This window comes from Gigantopelta aegis, chromosome 1, assembly GCF_016097555.1.
Source record: "Gigantopelta aegis isolate Gae_Host chromosome 1, Gae_host_genome, whole genome shotgun sequence".
In the NCBI taxonomy this organism is placed as follows: domain Eukaryota; kingdom Metazoa; phylum Mollusca; class Gastropoda; order Neomphalida; family Peltospiridae; genus Gigantopelta; species Gigantopelta aegis.
This window is the reverse complement of record NC_054699.1, coordinates 43,606,048-43,624,040: the sequence shown is the minus strand read 5'-3', so window position 1 is coordinate 43,624,040 and position 17,993 is coordinate 43,606,048. Positions and strand designations below refer to the sequence as shown.

Below are 17,993 nucleotides of genomic sequence, written 5' to 3'. Positions count from 1 at the left end.
TACAATGCAGCAAACTCGGGAATGTCCCTTTAAGAGAAACATCTTACAATGCAGCAAACTCGGGAATGTCCCTTTAATAAATAGAGGATACTCCCTGAGTGTCTTGTGATATAATTTATCAGCATGTGACCGGCCTCGGTGGCGTCGTGGCAGGCCATCGGTCTACAGGCTGGTAGGTACTGGGTTCGGATCCCAGTCGAGGCATGGGATTTTTAATCCAGATACCGACTCCAAACCCTGAGTGAGTGCTCCGCAAGGCTCAATGGGTAGGTGTAAACCACTTGCACCGACCAGTGATCCATAACTGGTTCAACAAAGGCCATGGTTTGTGCTATCCTGCCTGTGGGAAGCGCAAATAAAAGATCCCTTGCTGCCTGTCGTAAAAAGAGTAGCCTATGTGGCGACAGTGGATTTCCTTTAAAAACAGTGTCAGAATGACCATATGTTTGACGTCCAATAGCCGATGATAAGATAAAAAAATCAATGTGCTCTAGCGGCGTCGTTAAATAAAACAAACTTTACTTTTATCAGCATGTGTTGATAAAAGTATTGCCGAGGCTTGCCGAGGATTTTTATACTTTTATCAACGAGTGCTGATAAATTTTATCACAAGACACAAGGGGGTATTCTTTTTATCATCCATTATCATTGTTTTCATTTGCGACACTTGTAAACAATGTCAGTAATGTGGGTTGAATGTCACTATATTTAGCAGCGGTAGACTCGTTAACTAGCAGAACGACAGTGGCGTGACGTCACTAATGATAGGTTTATCGCAAATTATAGTGCCAGCGATATCTGCTACAAAAGCCTTTAATGGATGATAAACCAATGCATTCTAGTGGCAATGTTAAACAAAACAAACTAACTTTTTATTTAAAAAAATAAATAAATAAATAAATAATCAAATATCAGTGATACTGGGGCTTTAATTCATAGTCCTGAGTATTTTGTCACTTGTCGTTTAACGGCATTTTGTCACAGACCACTGACTTATTAAATGGCCTAACAAAGTATTACCTGAACAAAAATATAATTGATTTCCCCCTAAATGTACCTTATTCAAACATCTACGTAACCACCAAGACTTCACTTATTAATGATATTTTGTGAATATAATTGAATTATGGCAATGGTCCGTAATTCAAAATTTAAAATTGCCAAGAGAATTGACATGGATTTCACTCCATCATGGTTCAATTAAAGTGATCGATAGCTAGATTTGGTTTTCAAAGATTAATGTAATTTTCAATTATTTTCCATTTTTAGAGAAATAAGGTCCTTAAATCCGTGACAGTATGCCTTTAACGTTTTCAACCACCTTTTTACTCAAATACATTAACCTTCATATATATATACATCAACTGACGTCAGTGTGAAGACCTTCTGTACATTATAGACCATTATATAACAACAATACGAACACTGCCAGTGCTGTTTACGGTGTCGTACTAGCAGCACTGCGATAAACATAGCTTAAGGTCTTTAAGTCACGTTTAATAGATTCGGGTGTTCCGCTCCGGTTAAAGTACACATGTTACACTTCTTAATTTTGTGCAACTCAGCACTGAATAATAATAACATAAAATTATATCAGTTTATTTGGAGAACAGACTATAATTACACACTTATATAGGCACGTTCGCAACCTTGTCCACGCATTAGTGCGCGCAAACCCTTGATCGTACATTCCGGGCTAGGTCCGTTCCTAGTCTGAAATAGGTGGGGATGGGTGGTGGGGATGGGTGGTGGGGATGGTGGTGGGGGTGATCAATGAAAGTTAAAGTTAAAAAAAAGTTTGTTTTGTTTAACGACACCACTAGAACACATTGATTTATTAATCATTGGCTACTGGATGCCAAACATTTTGATAATTTCGACACAGTCTTAGAGAGGAAACCCGCTACATTTTTTTTTTCATTAGTAGCAAGGAATTTTCTTTATGCACCATCCCACAGACAGGATAGTACATACCACGGCCTTTGATACATTAGTCGTGGTTGGAATGAGAAATATCCCAGTGAGTCCACCGACGGGGATCGATCCCAGACCGACGGGGCATGACAGAATTAACCCATTATGCATAGGGTTTCTAAAGCTAGACAAAAATGTTTTATTATTATTATTATTTTGTGGGCAACTCCCAACTGTGTATCCAAACATCCCTGCTATGCTGCCATCTGCCCATTTTCACATATCCCTCAGTTTACCCACCACCCCCGGTTCACTCCTGGGACGTCAAAACATTTAGGTGTTTTTTTAAATGATAATGAATCACGTTCACGATTTTAAGTGTTAAGGAAAGGTCATATGCAATAATCATTGTTCCTATTCGTCAGTCAGGCTTGCGCCACCACCACCCCATACTCCCCTTTTAGTATTAAGAAAGACATTTTTTATTGTGTCATATTACTGTATGTAAACAAGGCTATTTCTCGTTCCAGCCAGTGCACCACGACTGGTATATCAAAGGCCGTCGTATGTACTATCCTGTCTATGGGGTGGTGCATATAAAAGATCCCTAGCTGCTAATGGAAAAGAGTAACCCATGAAGTGGCGACAGCGGGTTTCCTCTCTCAATATCTGTGTGGTTCTTCACCATATGTCCGACACCATATAACCTTAAATAAAATGTGTTGAGTGCGTCGTTAAATAATAAAACCCCCATTTCCTTCCTTTTGTATTTAAACAAAAGATAATCTGTAAAATGTTCATCCCAAATATTGTTTTTCTTTCTTTAATTATTTTCGTTCTTATATCCAATTAAGGTTCAAGCACGCTGTCCTGGGCACGCACCTCAGCTATCTGGGCTGTCAATCCAGGACAGCGGGCTAGTTGTTAGTGGTTAGTGAGAGAGAAAAGGGTGTAATGGCCTACCTGGTGAGTCGTTAAAACTCGCTCTGGGTGGGAGCCGGTACCGGGCTGCGAACCCAGTACCTACCAGCCTTATGTTCGATGGCTTAATCATGATGCCAGCGAGGCTCATTCCCAGTCTGGAGCTCATCGCGGTAAGACGTGTTTGTTTCGCTTGTGCACACGGCACGTGCTTTCGCGGCTCGACTTGGGGATCCTTCACTTTGTTGTTTTTCTCAACGAAGTGAAGTTTTCTACTGGGATGTATGCGGCCATTGGAACTGATTGAACGCGAGAACGCTTCTCGTTTCGACAGTCTGCACCACCAGGTTGGATTCTTTTTTAGCGAGATTCCTCGCCTCCACGTCATTTCTCCGTCTGACTATGTTGACTTGTTTTTTCGTGACTCCTATGACGGCCATTCTGGAGAACGCCACGGTTGTTCGCGTTTAGTCTCTACATGTCTGAGCCTGTCCTAGCAGCACTGGAAGATTGACCGCCCCTGAAGAAATAGGAAGCGGGGTCGGCCCCTACTACTCTTTTCTAGACTTTACTTTGTTTTATTGTGATACCATCTCGTATCCTCCGGAGTCGGGCCTGTCCGCACCACTATACCAACCCATGACTACTGGACTATACCCTAGTCTGATTCTCTCTCTCGTTCAGACGGATCCGGCTTCTCAAGATCTGTATTTCAGCACAGCACTACACCTTCAACGTCTATTGACTGTCAATCTAGGGGTTTCCTTGACGGGATGCAACCCATCTCGTCCCTACAAGCTGTGCACCCTAACGGCCACAACGAGGCCACTCACGTGGACATATAGATCGGACTTTAAACTTTTAGACCTTCGTTCAAAAGTTTATGTCGAAATTACTTCTTCTTTATTTTTTTTAATATTATTAAATAGTCCGATCCTCTCTTCTTTCTCTCATTTATTTTTGGACTGTCCTTCTAAAATGCTCCAAATTATATAAATATTCGACCGAGCAGACAATTCTTTTTATTTTTGGCTTTTTCAACAATACCCCCCCCCCCCCCCCCCCCCCCCCTCGAGTCAGGCCACCGATCTTATCTAATTTCTTTTTGACCATCCGATCTATTTAGCGACCAAATTTAATCAGTAGAATTTTCTTTATTTAATTATATTAATTAGAGATGCGCATCAAAATTTTAAAGGCCCACTATTTAATTTTTGGATGTAAATTTAAAAATTGTCCGCTTAATTTTTTTTTCTGTCCCGGGACAAATCCCTGGCTATCCAGAGACAGGCCCCGGGACGGACATGCTCGAAACTCTAGCATGTAAAAATTATTCGCACTCGCACTCGCCACCGAGGCTGGTAGTGCCGGATTAACAGCTAACTGCTTTCGGTGTCACCGCGGTCCAACGCATATTATTAATTTATTTTGTTTTACAAGGGAACATTACGGTTATTACGGCTATTTTACAGCCGATGATTAATGTGCTCTAGTGGTGTCGTTAAACAAAACAAACTTTAGAGGCTATTTTGCGACACCAAAGTAAATTTGCGACGGACTTTTCTTGTTGGGTAACGTCATGTTCCTACAGTAGGTCCTGCCTACTTTACTGGCAAGCATATTCACCTGATTCGTCACTGATGGTTTTCTTCTTCTTTTAAATCACACACACACGCACACATGGAGGGAGAGAGTGAGGCACGCACATACACGCACACATACACGCACACATAGGGAGGGAGAGAGTGAGGTACGCACATACACGTACACATACACACACACACACACACGCACGCACACATAGGGAGGGAGAGAGAGGGGCACGCAGATACACACACACACACACACGCATACATAGGGAGGGAGAGAGTGAGGCACGCACATACACGTACACATACACACACACACACGCACGCACACATAGGGAGGGAGAGAGAGGGGCACGCAGATACACACACACACACACACGCATACATAGGGAGGGATAGAGTGAGGCACGCAGATACACGTACACACACACACACACACAAAATAAATACACACCTGCACATAAGTTACAAGCAATGACCTTGGACCTAAAAGTGCTAGAGTAAAAGTTTGTTTTATTTAACGACGCCACTAGAGCACATTGATTTTTTAGAGGAAACCCGCTGTCGCCACATAGGCTACTCTTTTACGACAGGCAGCAAGGGATCTTTTATTTGCGTTTCCCACAGGCAGGATAGCACACACCATGGAATTTGTTGGACCAGTTATGGATCACTGGTCGGTGCAAGTGGTTTACACCTACTCACTGAGCCTTGCGGAGCACTCACTCGGGGTTTGGAGTCGGTATCTGGCTTAAAAATCCCATGTCTCGACTGGGATCCGAACCCACTACCTACCAGCCTGTAGACCGATGGCCTAATCACGACGCCACCGAGACCGGTTCTAAAAATGTTAGAGATACTTAATTCAAACTGTTCTCGCGTCATACGCTTCATTGAAACTTACGACATGGGGGGGGGGGGGGGGGGGGGGGGGGGGCAGCAAAAAAAACCATCCCACCCTTTTCAAAACAACCACTTAAACTTAGTAACAGCATAAATTAAGTTGTTTTGTTGGGGTGTTTTTTTTCACGGTAGACTGAATTCCTTAAAAGAGATTGCAGCGCAACGGATGATGACCTTATAGTATGTAGGCCAACGTTTTCTTAGGATGACATAAACGAGTTTCATTAGTCCAAGGTTTGTTTGTCTATTTTTGGTTCCTTTTACTGGTATTTTTGTCACTGAACCATAAAAGGTACCACCCGATACACCAAATTCTGTTTCTATTTTCCTGCCGTGACGTCAATGCCGTCTTAAAGGGACATTCTCGAGTTTGCTGTATTGTAAGATGCTTCCGACTAATAAAATATTTCTACGTTTAAACTTACATATTAAATATATTTTCTTGTTTAGAATATCAGTGTCTGTATATTCAATGTGTTTCTGGTCGTCTTAATATTTGTAAGAAGCCCAAACTGGATTTTGTCTTCAAATAATTTCGTACGTACGAAAAAATCTTTTTTAGGAAATAAAATGAAATTTAACCTAGTACAAATATTAGAACGATTAGAGACACGTTTGATATACAGCCACTAATATTTTATGCACAAAACAATATATTAGATATGTAATTACAGTCATCAAAAATTCTTTGTTGGTCGATAACATCTTAAAAATTGCAGCAAACTCAGGAATGTCCCTTTAATATTTCATTGTCATCGTTTGGGGGTTTTAGACAAAGATTGGCCTAGATCTATCAAATTCTCGTCAGGCTGTTTTAAAAGCTTCAATGTCGAGTATAGGCCTACTTTTATTATTTAAAACATTTTAGTAAGAGGATCCACATATCCCCCCCCCCCCTACACACACACACACACACACACACACACACACACACACACACACACCTCCCCCGTCGTACACCATTTTTTGTAGACCGAATATTTTTGTCTGCGTAAAGCGCCTTTATTTTTTGTTTTATAGTTATTTTTTAATGATTTGTCTAGTTCATATTTATATCATATGTTCAAATATAAACTAAACAAATCATTAAAAAAAAATATATAAAACATAAAATAAAGCTTCGGGGATTTCGTCCGAACCCTCCCGCAAAAGCTGAGGTCCACTTTTTTGTCCCTTTTGTTTTGTTTGTTTAATATTGCAGAAATACTTGATTGTAACATTTGCACCTCCCATAAAACAATATTTGCTTGTTTTCACCATTTAGCTCTCCCCTTACCAAAGCTACAGTGTAAATAGTTAAGAATTTCTAACTAATCTGGCAAAATCAAAACAAAGGAAACTATATATAACAAAACATTTTAATTGTACTTTTTTGCTGTATTGATGACCTCGTAGCATTCTTTAATTACATGACAATTACAGCAGTTCACCCTCCATTGATTTAGAAACCGAAGTTAGAAATAAAATGTTTAACAACAAAATCGACACTGGCTTCCAAATATACCAAGCAGTATTATTCTGTCATTTTGGCATAGAAGTTGCTTTATCATGCTGGTTATTTTTAAGTATTTCAAAACTTTTTACGGCCTCACTGTCCTATTAAAACCTGGTTTCCATAAAATATGTGACATAGTTCGCAGATTAACTCAGATCAATGTAGGATAAATAAACACATTTTTATATGAACTTTGACTGTCTCCGTCTATGTTCTATTTCCATTAAATAATAATAATAATAATAATAATAATAATAATACATGTAATCAAATAAAAATAAATAAATGAATAAATAAATAATGAGCAAATACAATTATTTGGTCTGCTTCGGTTGGCAATGTGTTAGATATTGTACGGATATCAGGAGTAACAATTAACTATTACCCTGTTAGTGCAGGGCTGTAGCTAGTGGAGGGAGGTGGGAGGGGGGGGGGCAATTTGTGTTTTACTGGTTATTGATATTAACGTTTTAAGTATGTAACCTCCCTGAAATGACTGCAAAATGGTATTTCAGAGCCTCTAGATTTCAAAATTTCCTGGGACCCCAAGTATTTTGCGCGCCTTCTATGCTTGTTCGTTCCAAGAATTCGTCTGCTCCCACCCCCCACCCCCCAATCCTAGATACGGCCCTTAGTGTCGGTCCGCGTTCTACGAAGCGATCTTAGCACTAGGGTCACCTTACGTGCACAAGGTAAATTAAGATGATCTTAGCCCTGACATCGCTTTGTGGAACAGAACCCAGACAGAAAAAAAGAACCACACTACAGTCTTGTATTGCATTTCATTTCAACTTATTTCCGTGTTTATATCCCATTAAGGTTCAAGCACGCTGTCTTGGGCACACACACCTCAGCTATCTGGGAAGTATGTCCAGGACAGTGGGTTAGTTGTTAGTGATAAGTGAGAGAAAAGACGGTCTTGAGCTGTTAAAAATCGTTCTGAGTGGGAGCCGATACCAGGCTGCGAACCCTGTACCTACCAGCTGTATGTCTGATGGCTTAACCATGACACCACCAAGGCCAACCCACTGGGTCATTGTTCGTTCCAGTAAGTGCACCACGACCTTTGGGTCGTGGTATGTGCTATCCTGTTTGTGGGATGCTGCATATAAAATATATATTGCGACTAGTGGAAAAATGTAGTGGGTTTTCTCTCTAAAACTATATGTCAAAATTACAAAATTTTATATCCAGTAGTCGATGATTAATAAATCAGTGTGCACTAGTGGTGTCGTTAAACAAAACAAAACAAAACAAACCACCGAGGCGGGTACCACATCTGTTGTGTTGTTACTTAATATAGTCCGGTTTAAAAAAAATAGTTCCCCATAAAAAAGAAAATAATACAAAATTCTGATATGCGTTCCTGTGGTATTGTATAACATCAACATGGGGGCGAAATGTAGCCCAGTGGTAAAGCGCTCGCCTGATGCGCGATCGGTCTAGGATCAATCCCCGTGTGTGAGGCCATTGCGCTATTTCTCGTTCCAGCTAGCGCACCACGACTGATATATTAAGGCCACGGTATGTGCTATCCTGTTTGTGAGATGGTGCATATAAAAGATCCCTTGCTAGTAATGGAAAAATGTAGCGGGTTTCCTCTCTAAAATTACCAGATGTTTGACACCCAAAAGCCGATGATTATTAAATCAATGTGCTCTAGTGGTGTCGTTAAGCAAAATAAACTTTTGAGGCTATTTTACGACACCAAAGTAAATTTGCAACGGACCTTTCTTGTTGGGTAACGTCATGTTCTTATAGTAGGTCCTGCCTACTTTATTGGCAAGCATATTCACCTGATTCGTCACCGATGGTTTTCTTTTTAAAAAATCACACACACACACACACGCACGCATGCACACACACACACATAGGGAGGGAGAGAGTGAGGTACGCAGACACACACACACATAGAGAGAGAGAGAGAGAGAGAGAGAGAGAGAGAGAGAGAGAGAGAGAGAGAGAGAGAGAGAGAGAGAGAGAGAGAGAGAGAGAGAGAGAGAGAGAGACAGACTGACAGACAGACAGACAGACAGACAGACAGACAGACAGACAGACAGACAGACAAATACACACAAATAAAATACACACAGACAATCACAGGTGAATATAATAAAACTTACGACAGAGAAAACAAAAAAAGAAACAAAACATCATACCCTTTTCACAACAACTTAAGCTTAGTAACAGCATAAATTAAAGGGACATTCCTGAGTTTGCTGCAATTTTTAAAATGTTATCGACTAATAGAGGCTTTTTGACGACTGTAATTACATATCAAATATATTTTTCTGTATAAAATATTAGTGGCTGTATATAAAACGTGTTTCTGATCGTTCTAATATTTGTACTAGGTTAAATTTCATTTTATTTCCTAAAAAAAGATTTTTTTGTACGTGCGAAATTATTTGAAGACAAAATCCAGTTTGGGCTTCTTACAAATATTTAGACGACCAGAAACGCATTGAATACACAGACACTGATATTCTAAACAACAAAATATATTTAATATGTAACTTTAATCGTATTGTATTAGTCGGGAAACATCTTACAATGCAGCAAACTCGGGAATGTCCCTTTAAGTTTTAATTTTCTTAAAGTTCACGCTAGACTGAATTCCTTGAACAGGGCCGTAGCTAGCGGGGGGGGGGGGGGGGGGGGAGAAGCAGTGATGAAAAGCATTATAGAAACTTAAAAAAAATTCTCTTCTTAACTGTTTAAAGAGTTTTAGACTATTAACTACTCAGTTGCACCCCCCCCCCCCCCCCAACAAAAAATCCTAGCTACAGCCCTGTTGAAAGAGATTGTTGCAGCGTAATGGATGATGACCTTGTATTATGTAGCCCAAGGTTTGTTTGTCTATTTTTGGTTCCTTTTACTGGTATTTTTGTCACTGAACCATAAAAGATACCACCCGATACACCAAATTATGTTTCTATTTTTCTGCCGTGACTTCATCGTCATCGTTTGGGTTTTCTTAGACAAAGATTGGCCTAGATCTATCAAAAGCTTCAATGTCGAGTATAGGCCTACTTTTATTATTTAAAACATTTTAGTAAGAGGATCCACATATCCTCCCCCCCCCCCCACCTCGTCAACCCGTCAAACACCATTCAGAGGCGGATCTAGCCCCCCCTCCCCTTTAAATTTGCGTCAGTTACAGAGGATATTATATGAGTGTCCATGACTGACGATGTTTACGACACGAGTGCCTAAATTATAAAATTTTCCGAGCGAGAGCGAGAGAAATGCGATAATTTAGGCACGAGTGTCGTAAACATCGTCTGTCATGGACACGAATGTAATATTCTGTTTATTACCGTAGAACTGTCTTGCTAAATGAACATTCCAGTCATTGTTTACAAACTAACTTTTCCTTAACGGCGGAGTAATGTTTGTTCATTGATGTCTTGAAAACCAAATCACAACCTGTTCTAAAGTTACGTGATATGTATACGCTCATAAGTAAAGAGTACACATGTATCAACAGCTGTAAATTGTAAAGTATGTGTATACTAAAAAGCAAAGAAATACACAGTAATTGAAATAATTAGTTTTGAATTTGAATGACGTCAGTATTCCAATGACGTCACTTTTCATCTCTTTACAATAACTATAATAGACAAAACTACATTATGTGGTTTTCTGAATTCTGTATTCCACGAGTGTATTTCCTGCAGGAAACCCCGATGCCGCAGGCAGAGGGATTTCCGGCAGGAAATACACTCGTGGAATACAGAAATCAGAAAACCACATATATGTAGTTTTGTATTTATTACATACCCTACGTCAGAAAACCTTCAGCGTGCCAGTTTTACCAACGAAGAAAAATGTCAAGAATTGTTCACTCAGTGTCTGAGTCGTCATCGGTATGTTTTCTTTTATTGATGTTCATGGAATTATTCGTTGCTGAAAAGTTTAAGTTTATATTAAATGTGCCTCCATAAATCATCGCTCTACTGAATAATCCGGTTCATTAAATTCAAGTTTTCTACGTGAGGAGACGGCATTGTTGCTAAAGTCGACGACAGTCACTTTTCGCACCCTTGTTTTGTCTTCGTACACAATAAATATAGCATATCTTACCGTAATTTCACTAGAAATCCATATTTCGTAAAAGGTGCAATTTTTTTAATCACAAGATTTTGTTCAAAGACATCCAGGTGCATTAGTAATGATAAGAAAAAAAAAAAATTCAATAGCAATTTTACATTGGAATTTGCAAAGTGACGTCATTGGAATACTGACGTCATTTAAATTCAAAATTAGCTGTATTATTACTATGCTGCGCCACATTAAAATAAAAACTAGTCTACTAACCTCGACCCCTGTCAAATTCCTATAACAAGCAGACAACGCTGTTTACAGGTCGGTACTTTTTTTTATTTTTCATAATTCTGGACAAAATATTAATTTGAAGTTTTGAAAGATGAAAGAAATAAAACGTACCTTTTGTCAAATATATCATATCACAAAATTACGGTTGGAGATGTTTTATTTATTGAAAAAGAATAAGAATTGTGTACGATGTAACGAAGCCAAAACAAGGGTCCAAAAAGTGACTGTCGTCGACCTTAACTATCGTGGATTTAAAGCTCGTTGGTTAGTAGTGTTGAACACTGTTCCCGTCTCAAGTTTTGGTATCGCGCTCATTAAATTGTAAATATTTGTCACCGTTTTCGTCTGTTTTCAGTTAACATTTTTCACAAAATAACATTTTAAACAAACCAAGCACAAACTTTGTTTACATATCGCTATAAATAGTAGCGTTAAATACGGTATAGTTCCGGCAGTTGAGTTGAATACGGAACGTTGTATTCAATTCTTGTATTCAGAGCTGTATTTATAAAGTAAGATTTAATGGGTATGTAATAAAGATTGGGTACATGACGTTTCCGTTTTAAGAATGCTGGAAATATTCCAGTGCAAAATTGCTATTGATTTTTTTTTTTTTTTTTTTTAACATTATTAACGCACCTGAATGTGTTTGAAGAAAATCTTGCGATTAAAACATTGTACCTTTTACTAAATATGGCTTTCAAGTGAAATAAGTGTTTGATGTGTCACAACTACATCGTAATATAATACAAGTTATCATAAATAATCAATTAATGTTTTATTAAATTAATTAAAAACACGTATTTGTCATTACGGCATGTGATCAGCTTATACTCGAAATAAAAATGTATTAATGAAGAAAGTAGTATCTGTGGAATGTAGTGTCAGCCAATCGGAAAGAAATGTACTCTTACAACAGCCAATCGTTAAACGACAAACCGGCCTCGGTGGCGTCGTGGCAGGCCATCGGTCTACAGGCTGGTAGGTACTGGGTTCGGATCCCAGTCGAGGCATGGGATTTTTAATCCAGATACCGACTCCAAACCCTGAGTGAGTGCTCCGCAAGGCTCAATGGGTAGGTGTAAACCACTTGCACCGACCAGTGATCCATAACTGGTTCAACAAAGGCCATGGTTTGTGCTATCCTGCCTGTGGGAAGCGCAAATAAAAGATCCCTTGCTGCCTGTCGTAAAAAGAGTAGCCTATGTGGCGACAGCGGGTTTCCTCTAAAAACAGTGTCAGAATGACCATATGTTTGACGTCCAATAGCCGATGATAAGATAAAAAATCAATGTACTCTAGCGGCGTCGTTAAATAAAACAAACTTTACTTTTTTTTTTAAACGACAATGTCAGGAGGACATACGATTTAGTTATGACATACGAGGGAAATCGTACGATAAATATGACCCTCGTTATGCTGTACCTCGTAGGTAATAAATAATTTTATTATATATTAATTTTCTTTTTGTCTTTTTATGATCCCCCTCCAAACATCCCCCAAAGTTCCATTCTCCCCCCCCCCCCCCCCACACACACACACCCTAAATGGATTTTCTGGATCCGTCACTGCCATTCTTTGTAGACCGAATATTTCGGTCTCTGTATAACGCCTATATTTCATGTTTTATATTTATTTTTTAATGATTTGTCTAGTTTATATTTATATCATATGTTCAAATATAAACTAGACAAATCATTAAAAAAATAATATATAAAACATGAAATAAAGCTTCGGGTGTTTTGTCCGAACCCTCCCGTAAAAGCTGAGGTTCACTTTTTTGTCTTTTTTTAATATTGCAGAAATACTTGATTATAACATTTGCACCTCCCATAAAACAATATTTGCTTGTCTTCACCATTTAACACTCCCCTTATCAAAGCTGCTGTGTAAATGATTAAGACTTTCTAACAAATCTGGCAAAATCAAACCAAAGAAAACTACATGTAGCAAAACATTTTAATTGTACTTTTTGCTATATTGATGACCTTGTACAGCATTCGATAATTACATGACAATGACAGCAGTTCACCCTCAATTGATTTAGCAACCGAAGTTAGAAATAAAAGGTTTAACAATAAAAAGTAATCCTGTTCGTACCTAGATCTTTATATAGGGATTCAAATCTACACTGGCTTCCATATATACCAAGCCATATTATTCTGTGATTTTGGCATAGAAGTTGCTTTATCAAGCCGGTTATTTTCAAGTATTTCGAAACGTTTTACGGTCAACATGTAGATGTCATTTTGATGATATGACGAATCGGTGACAAAAATGAAATGGGGTGCAATACTTTATGCAACACGTTTGAGGACTACACCTGTACTCTTAGAGTACAGGTGTTGGCGGTGATTCGTGAATTATTAAGGTGGTAATGTGTTTCGTTTTTCATAATATGTTAATTATTAAAGGAACTAATCATAGTTTTGACTATTTCTCATTCCAGACAGTGCACCACGACTGGTACATCAAAGGTCGTCGCCAATAAGGACAACATCTATGTTTTCCAGACGAAGTTTTATATATAAAAAAAAGGATATTCAAAAACAGGATTGTTGAAGAAAACAAAAACATGCAAAAAAACGTACTTGAATTTAAAATGAAATAATGTTAATGAACACGTTCAATTAATATACTGGCGTGATTGTTCTTTCTTCTTTCTCCTAAAAAGATAAATGTATATCATGTAAAATGTCCTTTGAACAGTTGTGTACTATAAACACACAGATTACATGTATGTGTCACGACTTTCTTTGTCAGAATATGGTATGGCACAATCTGACATAGCAAACACAAATAAAGATGTTGACTTAATTGTCCTTCCTTTTCCCCTTTGAAAGTATAATAACGGTAACTAGAAACTAGAACACAATCGCACAATATAAATAATCTTGTAAGAAACAATAGAAACTTAAGTCATCTCCCATTCTCCAGATTTTTGCCATTCTGGTACAACTTTTATGCGAGTAGATTTTCGAGTTGGGATAGAATCCACCACGGTTTCACAAGTATTGTGTGCGTCGACTTCACGAAACTCAGTACTGTGAACTGAATGAATGTTGTCAAGGCATGGTTCGTCCGCAAATTCACCAAGTAGATCAGGAGACTCCATGCAGCCAAGATGACCACTTGAGTCAGTGACGTTGTCTCGCTTACTAAGACCCCTGATAGGTCCCGTGGGTGAGGTAGCTAGGGTAGTCGGTACAACTGGGTAGCAGTTGGACCGGTGTACATCATAAGTCTTAGAACGGAATTGTGATTCTCACTCTCAATGAAGCATGTGAGGGTGAATGATGACACAGTCTCTCGAAGCACAACAATTAACTGTCTGCAGCGCTTCATTACGTCTGCGGCAAAAGAGACACCAATAGTTGCTGGTGGAGCTGTTGTTGACTGTGGGTAAAGCTGGGATGGTATAGATTTCAGCGAAGTACAATGGTGACATGATGAGATGACTGAATGAAGAGCTTTGTCCAAGTCTAAGGCAAAGAAATACCGTGTGAAGACTTGCTTCATTTGATACAGTGAGGGATGATCAAATCGAATATGCATTGAAGTTAACAATCCATCCAACACAGATCGTGGAACCACAATACGCTCCCGGTTTGGCTGGAAGGGTTGTTCTGCAGAAACTTCAAGTAAACCATCATTCGCAATGTGTACATCCTTCAGGTATCTCTTTACATCTGGTATGTTAGTAACTTTCTTTGAAGGGCGGGTGCCTTGAGATAAGTGGGAGTGTGTCCGTCTCAGATTAGGACATTCTTGCTGAGTGGCTTGCCATGCAGCACGGCTAGTGAAAGGCATTCTTGTAGTACCTTCAATGACATCCTTGACAGACAGGCTGTGGATAACAGAGTCGGCTGTTTCTTGAATGAACTTACACACCTGACAACTGTGGTCAGAGCACTCACTTGGGTGTCAACTGCAGAAATCAAATGGGATATTGGCTGCACCTGATATGTGTGTCACAGCAACATGGTAACGACTGACAGTAGACAGGAATGTGGTAACCCGCGAACTCGCAGAAAATGCACCACGGCACAGTTTGTTATATGCTTGAACACAAGAACGGTTGTCGGTCAGGATCTGAGTTTGATTAGACGAGGCTGTGATGAATGGAGAGAAATGTTTTACTGCAGCTTCAACTTCACATGGTAGTCAAGTTACCTGGTGCTTCTTGAGTTTTGCACTGAAGAAGCCAGCCAGTAAGGATTTTCCGCCTCTGTAGACGTATAATGTGGCTGCCAATCCACAGGTTTTCACAGATGCAGGCATCGAAATAAGCATTGTGTCTGGTAACCCATTTACAGGTTACCACAAAATATAACCTGGTAACCTATAGGTTTCCACAACTATATGAAAGTTAGAATTGAATTCCTGTTACTACTACACGGTCGTTCTGAAATTGTAACGGTGCGCGCGAACATCGGTACGAGAAACGAAATCCGGAAGTAAATTTATCTAGTGGGCTCTGCTTAAACGCGGATTGCCAAAATTTGCTTTGCAATTGCACAAGTGCGCACGAACATCGGTGCAATTTTGTACGAGAAAACAAAACGCGGACATAAATTCATCTAGTGGATGCTGCTTAAACGCGGAGTGACATGCGCACGAACATCGATGCAATTCCTGACGAGATAATGAAACCCAGAAGTCCTGAATGCATTGCCTGGTTTACGTTCGAAAACGAAACTACCGTTCGTTGAAATTTTTGTCTTCTCTAACATGTGGTAAGCTCCCGGTAACCTGAACGACCGTTCTCGACTTATTTCGATGCCTGAGATGCATCTGTGACTATCCATAAACAATCATTTGGTCTCGGAATTGTTATGGTCTTGTTGTCAGAGAGGCTAGACTGAACCTTTAAGAATGATTCTGTTAAGTCATCTGTCCAAAGTATTTTATCCTTGGATTGTTTACCAGCTGTTGCTTTGTCTAATGGATGCAGTAAGTCTGCGTAGCCTGGGAGAACACGGCTGAGGGCCTTGTATGCACCGACGAAGGAACGAATCCCTGTACTGTTGGCGGAGCTGATACTGCTGATAATGCAGCAATTTTGTGTGGTCTTGCATTCAAGGTGCCTTTGGACCAAATCCATCCGAGAATGTTAGTAGTCTTGGGACAGATTACAGTTTTGGATGCTGTTAGTCTGAGGTTGTTACATTTTAATGCGGCTAGCACAAGGCTCCAGTTTGTTAAGGTTTCTTCGGGAGTGTTTCCACCACAGAAAAGATTATCCACCAGTTTGGCAACACATCCGCGTTGAATCAGGTCGCCAATCACCCTGGACATCAGTTCCTCAAGATAGGTTTCCGAGCCGGGCATACCCATGGCGCAGATACTCCACAAAACTTCATGGAATTATGGGATAGTGGAATTTGGTCAAATGCTTTTAGCAGATCTGTTTTGGTGATATATTTCCACTGTCCAATTTCGCGTAAGACGTTGTCAATGTTTGGCATGAGTGAAGGTTGGGGCTTACTGTAGTGACCTACTTCTCCAAAGAAGGTCACAAGACGACTGCCTCCATTTGGTTTGCGGACCAAGAATGAGAGGTTGAGATATTCCACTGTAACTTGTTCTGGGGTAGCAAAAATGCCCATAGCTTCTAGTTCATCAAACTTAGCTTGGAGTTCAATCAGAATGTCTTTATTACAACTGGGCAGCCTACCTTTCCTTTGGGGTGGTAGTGTGGGGCCCATGTTTACAACCGCTTCGAGTTTACCACTGGCACCATTATACTTTGAGACAGTTGGGTTGAACACATTATCATATGCTAAATGAAGTTTGTTGAATTTGTCACGCATATCAGGGGACAAACATCCATCAGGATCCACGGAAATTTGATCCGAGAACGGTTGTGTATTCATGGTATTAGGTGCAGAGGTGGACTGTGGAACTTGCTCCTGACCAATAACTGTGTCATCTGTATGGGAGATGGATCTTACCTGGCAAACATATGCATTTCTTTTTAACATTATGGGGTCGTTTGTGGTGTTGAGCACTCTTATAGTATGCCCAACAGAATGTACCTCTTGAACTGGTGGCCATGCTCTCTCCAACTTGCTGTTAATATTACTGGGACTGTCAAACCGGAGCTCTAAAGCCCACTTGGAATCCGTGTCCGAAGTCAAAGGTGTGGTAAGTTCAATGAATTCTCCTGGTAAGATGGCGGTTTGTCGTGCGGGTCCACGAAGTAGGAATGCCTGGGTACGTCGTACTGAAGCCTGATTCTGTGCCTGGCGTCCATAGAATACGACCGTCGAGCCCTTAATAACGATCTGTGTTTTGGCAGGACGAGTGGCAATGTCATTAGTAACATGAAAGGGATTACCATCAAGAACATCTACGTCAAGTTGTCTTACCACTAAGGCATCAAGTTGGAATGTATTATCCTCTCTGGTCAGTTGACAATGAACTTCTCCTATGACATCCAGTGGTGTGACACCATCTGCTTGGCGTGCCATTTGAGATGCAGGACTTATTGGCAGTTTTATGCTTTGAGCAAAAGAAGCGCGTACCATATTGGTAGTAGCACCGGTGTCCAAAGTCAAACGCACGGGATGATGTGTATAAAACGTGTTCAAGAATGGAGATTGTACGACATCCACCCGACGAACAGTTGGCTGATCAATGAGGGGATCATTGTCATTTTCAGACTGAAACTCATCTTCATCTGGTAGGCACTCCTCATGATCAGTGACAAAACGAGAACGACCATACATCAAACGTCTGTCAGATTTAGGAAGGTGCTTACAACTGTTTAAGTAATGGGTATTGTATGTGGGCCGGCCGGCTGCTTTACACAAAGTACAGTTCTTTGATTG

At 39.9% G+C, this 17,993-nt stretch overlaps 1 long non-coding RNA gene across 1 annotated transcript; it reads left to right on the top strand.

The window, feature by feature from the left end:
• Nucleotides 1–10,421: 10,421 nt before the first annotated feature.
• LOC121368251 lies at nt 10,422–13,977 on the top strand. Its single transcript, XR_005957495.1, has 2 exons — nt 10,422–10,691; nt 13,610–13,977. It is a non-coding gene; the product is annotated as an uncharacterized LOC121368251 (long non-coding RNA).
• The last annotated feature ends 4,016 nt before the right edge of the window (nt 13,978–17,993 follow it).